Source organism: Grammomys surdaster, unplaced genomic scaffold (assembly GCF_004785775.1).
Source record: "Grammomys surdaster isolate TR1022 unplaced genomic scaffold, NIH_TR_1.0 125876, whole genome shotgun sequence".
Lineage (NCBI taxonomy): Eukaryota > Metazoa > Chordata > Mammalia > Rodentia > Muridae > Grammomys > Grammomys surdaster.
In genome coordinates this window covers 2,763,718-2,770,694 of record NW_021620701.1, presented here as the reverse complement: position 1 = coordinate 2,770,694, position 6,977 = coordinate 2,763,718, and positions in this window count along the sequence as shown.

Below are 6,977 nucleotides of genomic sequence, written 5' to 3'. Positions count from 1 at the left end.
CTAGCATCTTGATTTCTCCCTTGGTTTCTTCAGTATCATAGATACAAAATGATTCAGTGTGACAAATGCTTCTTGAGAGGAATGTAGAGCCAACCACTTTGCCGTATGAGGTGACAGTCTCTAGTTGTCCTCAGGAGAGAAAGCGGGTGTCGGGATTCAATCCTAGTGCTGCAGGAAAGGAGAGCCCATGAGCTTGGGTCCAGCACATGACCACTGTGGGCTTAATCTTTTTGTCGAAAGAATCCTAGGATCCTTCAGGCTTCAGACTTCTCAACTGTAGAATGTCTTCTGACTGGAGGGAAATACATCATAGTCATCAGATTTCTGGATCAGCCAGCTTGGTTTTGAACTATGAAGCCCCGTTGTGGCTGAGTGTCTAGAACAGTTGCTGAGCTTTCTTTTTCTGTGTCTCAGTTTCTATCTGTATGATGGGCTTGGTGCTAACCATCCTGCATCAGTTTGGATGAGCTGTGTAGATTTTGATTCAACTGCTGAGCAGACATATTGGGAGACCCAAGCTTTTTCTGACAACTCTGTTGTGGGTCTATGTCTGGAGCGTGTGGATGTGGGTCTTGTTGGGCTGAGTTGTGGATCCCACACGTCTGGCGCCCCAGGTGGCTGGAACCTGGGCTTAGGGAGCAGAAGCAAAGGAATTCAACTGAGTTCACTCCACACGGCGCCGGACGGATGCCGGGCTAGGGGAAGCCACTGAGTTCCACTCCGGGCATGGGGAGATGCCAGTCTGAGGTCCCACGGGGGTGGAGTTCTTGGGTTGGGGTTCTCTGGGCCGAGGTAGCTGGTTGGAGCCTGCAGCCGAAAGAGGCGTGGGGAAAAAGCTCTGGTGGCGGCCCTCGGGGTAGATGAGACTCTTGGTCACTACTGGGTCAGTCAGACTTAGAGACAGCACTGGATAACTGTTGGCTATTGTTCAATAGGAAGCTATTCTTACACCTGATTTGGCTATACTGCAGTGGTTTTCGCCTTTGTGTGTGTATTCAGAGCCTTCAATGACTGGCATCCAAGGGTCTTTTCAGGCTAACAATAGCACATTGCTCTCCCATGTGAGCCTTGCTTGTCCTAGCTTTAGTGTAGGGTCTAGGAGTACTTACTTAGAACTTAAACTGTGAGAGAAAAATGGGTAGTAGGGTATATCATTGGTTACTTATTTTGCTGCTACATCAAAATACCCAGCAAGAGAGATTTAAGGAAGGATGGAAGGAAGGAAGGAAGGAAAGAAGGAAGGAAGGAAGGGAAAAGTTTCAGTTTATTGTCTCAGGGATACCGTCCATCCCACATCCTGGTGTGGCGAGTGTGAGTGTAAGAACAGGAAGTGGCTAATCATCTTACCTCTGTAGGCGGGAAGCACAGAGTGATGAACAGCCATCCTTGCCAAATTTTTTCCTTTTTCTCCATCTATGACATCAGCTCATAGAATGGTGCTGGCTGCAATGAACCCAATCCAGATAAGCCACTTCAGTTAACCCAGTCTGGATAATCCAGCAGACTCATGGTCAGATGCTTGTCCCCTAGTGTTTATAGGTTCTGTCTCAATGACGATCAATATTAACTATCACAGTGAGGAAGGAAAGTAGAGACTGTCCTGGGCAAGGTGTTTAGCTTGGCCCTCATCTCCTTCTGATCAAAACTACAGGTGCTTCCTGTTATGTGGGTTCCCCTGCTTTGAGGTTTCTCAGTCTCTTTTTGCACTTTGTGCCAGAGTGGGCTGCAGGACTCCACAGAGACTACCATGGACTTCTGACCTATCAGAGAACACCAGACCTTAGTGTCACTGTTGGAATGGTAGATTCTGAAGATGTCCAGAAGCTAAGAGGAACACAGAGAGGGGACAAGGAATCAAATACCATGAAGTGAACAGGCAAGACTGTGGAGAAGGCAAAGAACCTGAGCATTGGTGGAATAAGCATCCCGAGACAGCCACACTTAGGTGATGGTTATTCCTCTCCTGTGTCTTGTGCATCCTCCCAACCCCTGCTAGGCTATCATCTTCCTTCCTCCTCCTGTATCCCTGTTAGTGCCCCATTCTGGGAGAGCACAGCATACAGATGCTTCTCTCTGGTCCTCATAACTGTGGAGCCTGACTCGAAGAGAAGAGAATTTAGGCACAGCAGTGAGCTCTTCTGTTCTTAATTAAGAGAGAGAGGCTGACAGAGAGCATCCCCCAAAGCCTTGCCCACCCGAGCTGTGCCTCAGGAATGGCCACCCTCATGGCCAGCTGAAGAAACCACTCCTTTGGGACAATATGGGATTCTGTCCTGTGCACGGTGCTCTGGTACGTGGTGCCAGGACTCCCCACTCCCACTGCTTGCTGCCCAGAGAGCCTTGGTCTGTTCTACCATCAGGTAGCAGCTTCCTTTACATAGTATTCTCTAGGCAGTTGTGAACATAATTGAGTTATTTGGTTGACTCCTACCTGTGACAAAGGAACAGTGGGTTTGGCTGTTCCCTCTGACCTGTGCTGCTCTTGTGAGCTTTAAGGATTCATGAAGCTTTGTGTCTTCGACTACTACAGTCTACCAGGTGCATTTATAAGTAGTACCTTATTTACCACATGCAGATCTCTGTACAGTTTGAAAGACCTGATGCAATGGTCACTGCCGTGTTGGTGGGTTATGATCAAGGTAGGTTGTCCTTTGATGGTCCCCTATGCTGAGTTTCTTACATACTTAGTTTGTATGCTCTTTCTCTTTGCAGTCCCCCCCTCCCCAGCCCAGCCAGAAGTGGCTGTATTTGTTCGATTGGAATGATCTCTTGGTGTCTGGCAGCTTGAACACGTGTCAACACAATGGAAAACGCCAGTTTCCCTAGCGTCTTGGCACAGCTGATTCCCGGTATGGAACTGTTAAGCCACTTTTCAACGTCATTTCCAGACATGTGTCTTCTTTATTTATTAACTCGAGGGTTCTGCCGTTTCTTATGCCGCCCCCCATTTCTCTGTTACTTACTGTTGACAGTTTTTGCCCTTTTCTTTTAGCTTCAAACAAGAACTACTTGACATGGGAGAACTCAACTTTTCCACGCATGGCTGAGTCGATGGTCCTCACCATACCGGAGAGAGACTGTGGGCCCTCTGTGGGGATCCCGGAGAGACACTCAACCAGTGACTTTGTCCCCCAACTCCCTCTGGCCATATAAACATTGCAGTCTGTGGGTGGGTGGGACGTGGGGTGTGAGGGTGGGCATATGCCCAACATCTGGAGCTAAAACCTAAACACATTTCTTGTAGAAACAATATTATTCATGGAGGGCAGAAAGCCCACTCTACCCTCACAGAGCCAAATACTACAGTTGAGTTATATTAGAGATTTTGGATTCTAGCTGTACATGTACCTTGCTGAGTATGCTTTTCAAGCCCTAGTAGTTCCTTTCTCAAGAAATTTTGATGACACTGGTCTAACCAGGCACCCAAGCACAAGTGCTTAAAAGCATCTCTCTGGAGTATCCTCTGGACACGACAGGGTAGCTGCACTATGAATTCACAGCAGTTGTGGCAGCACCCATGGGCATGGAGAGGGGAGGTAGATGTGACATCCCACCCATAGCTGAGGATCTGCTGGCAACTGATAGCTGCTGGGAGAAGGAGGGTTTATATTCTTTAAGAGTACTGCCCCTGATAGGTCAGCCATGCTCTAGCGGAAGCTCACACATCCGTGAATATGTGGACAGCACGAATTGGATTTGATGAGTGAAAAAAATAGGACACAAAGTTGGGTGGGAAGGGAGAGAGATGGTAGATCTGAGAGGAGTCAGGGAGAGATGAGTATGGCCAAGACCCGTTATATGGAATTCTCAAAGGGGTAGAAGAAAGAAAGAAAGAAGGAAAGGAAGGAAGGAAGGAAGGAAGGAAGGAAGGAAGGAAGGAAGGAAGGAAGGCCACGTTTTCTTGGAAGTTGTCTGGTGTAGACAGGTTGGGGAGCACTGTGACCCTGAGGGTGGCTTGGGACCAGGGAAAGGACACCAGGAATCCAGGTGTAGGACTAAGGGTGTCATACTCTTTGTTGGCCTGTTTGGGAGCCACAGTGGAACACAGTCGAGCTGGGATTCAGTGTGGGTGGGGACGAGCTCTTAGACCAGCGCCTGTGGAGGCTGATTCCCAGGACTGTACACACTTCGGGGCCTTCTTCCTTCTCTTTTACCTCACTTCTTGTCTGAGCTCCTACCTTTAAGCTAAGCTTCTTTTTATTCTTTCTTGCCTCATCTTTATCTCCTCTGAAGTCTCTTAAGTTTCCTTCCTTTCCATTTCTTCTTTCCTCTGTCCTGGGATCTCCCTCCCTCCCTCCCTCCCTCCCCCCCTCCCTCCCCCCCTCCAACCCAATCCCTGCTGTCCCCTCTCCCCCTCCCTCCTTTCTTCCCTCTCTCCCTCCCTCATTGAGCATGCTGTGTTCACTGCTTGTTTTTCTCTGTTTCAGTCCTTTTTTTGCTCATTACCCTCTTCCCAGTTTTGACTCTGTCTCCTCCTCCTTTGTCCCTCCCTCCAGCACAGCCACCCTGTCCCAGTCAGCCAAGTGTTTCAGCTGAGGCCAGGTCTCCCTAGCTTCTTCCCTTCTCTGTAGCACTGGGCTATTGCTTGGCCCCACTAGACACCAGATAGTTTTTTCTAGGCAAGGAGTACCAGGGGAGGTAGTCCAGGAATAAGATATAAACTGGGAAGGAAAGAGGATTGTATCACCACTCTTCCTCCACCGAAACTTGCATTTTGGGGACTAAAGATAGGCTTGTAAAGTTTATAAATCCGGAGTGGTGGTGGCTTGGGGAGGTGAGACCTCCATTTTGTTTTTCCATCCCTGTCAGGGAAGCCTCTCAAGCACGTCCTAACTGATTCTAGCCCCTTGAATTTTTTGAATGCTAAGTAGTTCAGCCTTCCCCCTCAGCCCCCTACCTGATACTGTTGAAAATGTTTTATCTCCTCTCTTTACACACACACACACACACACACACACACACACACACCCTCCCCCTTCACATACACATTCCCTCCCCTTCACACACCCCCTCCCTGTTCACACTCCCTAATGAACCAAGACCTTCAGAATTGGGCCAGCTTCAAAGATTAGAGTAAGGTGAAAAACAAAACAACAAACAAACAAACAAACAAACACCTCACAAACAAGCAGAGCCTAGAAACATCAAGTTTGAACTATTGAAAAGGTTTTGTTTTGTTTTGTTTTCCTGGCAATGGTTTGTTCAGACAAGTGAGAAAAGCAACATCCTGAGGCATCAGTCTCTGGAGTGGCCTTCTGGGAAAGGAATGAGGTATCTGTTCCCAGATCTGCACTTGGATCCACAGCTAGCTGCTGTCATGCAGGAGTCTGGACCTGTCCTCACTGCTGTCTGTCTACCTGCCTACCAGGAACATGGGCTCTAGTTCAGTAAACAGGAGCTGGTAGATGTAGTTGTATGTTTTGCATTTGCTGTATCAAAATATCAGAGGCCAGGTAACTTACACAGAGAAGGGGTTTCTTTGGCTTATAGCTCTGGCCTGTGAGCATGCCAACTGTGTGTGCTCAGCTCAGGTGTTGGGTAGTGTCACAGTGAGTACCTGGAGAAGACATCACAGAGAGAGGAAGAGAGAGCAAGGCAGACGGGGAGAGAGTTATTGATCGAAGGAAGGAGAAAGACAGAAAGAACCAGAATAGAAAAAAATCAATCTAACCACCTCGATGTTTCCACCACCTTCCAATGCTTGCATGTTGGGACCTCGCATCCCATATGAACCTTTGAAGGACAGACCACACTCAAGCTACAGCAGAAGATCGTTCACAAGGGAACACAGCTTGCATGTCTGTCTGTGTGTGTGTGTGTGTGTGTGTGTGTGTGTGTGTGACTGGCTTCAAGCCCCACCTCTCAGAGCTTCCTAAAGTGTTAGATTGGTATTTCAGGCATCTGTACAGAGAGTGAAATTGTCCACTACTTACCTGACACAGTGAGGACTGAGGAAGTAGAGCCAGATGGCACTCCCGGAGCCAGTCTCTCAGGCAGGATGCAGAGGAGAAAAAGGAGTGACTGATCTGCTGAGCTTTCAGGGATGTGACTAATAAGGGGTGGGCGTATTCATGCTGAAGGTTGCACAGTCCCTGTGATAGAAGGGTATGCTAACAACAAGAACAAAGCCAGAACAACAACAACAACAACATGTCTAGTTGCATGGTACAGTCTTTAACTCATTTTCATATACTCTACCTTATTTGAGCCTGAGGATAAAAGACTGAAAGGTACTTAGCCTCATATGACAGTCATTCTGTTGGCTAAGTATCTTGTCTAGAGTTTACACTTCTGGCAAATTGCAGAGCTCAGGTCTTGGAGCACTGTGCTGAACGCCAGCCATAGTTCTGGGCCTGCTTTAGATGTTGACTTGACTGCCGGGTGGTGGTGAGATCCACACAGGGTTTTTTAACTACTGACACAGATGGTGAAATAAACAGCTCCTCGCTGACTCAGAAGGGATAAGAGAGCCTAGACCATTGTTCATTGCTGGAGTATCTCTGGAGGTGACAGCCACAAGGCCTGGATTGTTTGGGAGCAGCCACAGGAGCAAAAGGCTCATTCTAGTGGGATCTAGAATTCAGTCTGGAATGACCAATGTAGGAGGAGTCCTGCAGGACAAGGGCAGGTATGACAAGACCCTTTCTGTTCTATTTGGCAGGTATGGATTAGCCTTTGGTGTGTCTTTGCGGTTGGCAATCATTAGGAGTAACATCCAGCTGTGGTTGCCCACCATGGACTAGGGGAGGAGATCTGGAATCTCAAACATGGTGGTGAGTAAGGAACTGGGGGGAGAGAAGGAAATCAAGACCCTCTCAGATGACAGAGTCATCTCAGCCCTTGCCAGGCAGATCAGATGATCATGGAGTCATAGGGGTGATTCTGAATCATTTACTAGTGGTCCTCCTCTTCCGGAGACACTATCCACTGCATTTCTCAGAGGTGGCTGCAGTGCTCCCTCCCACCAGCAGGGTCTT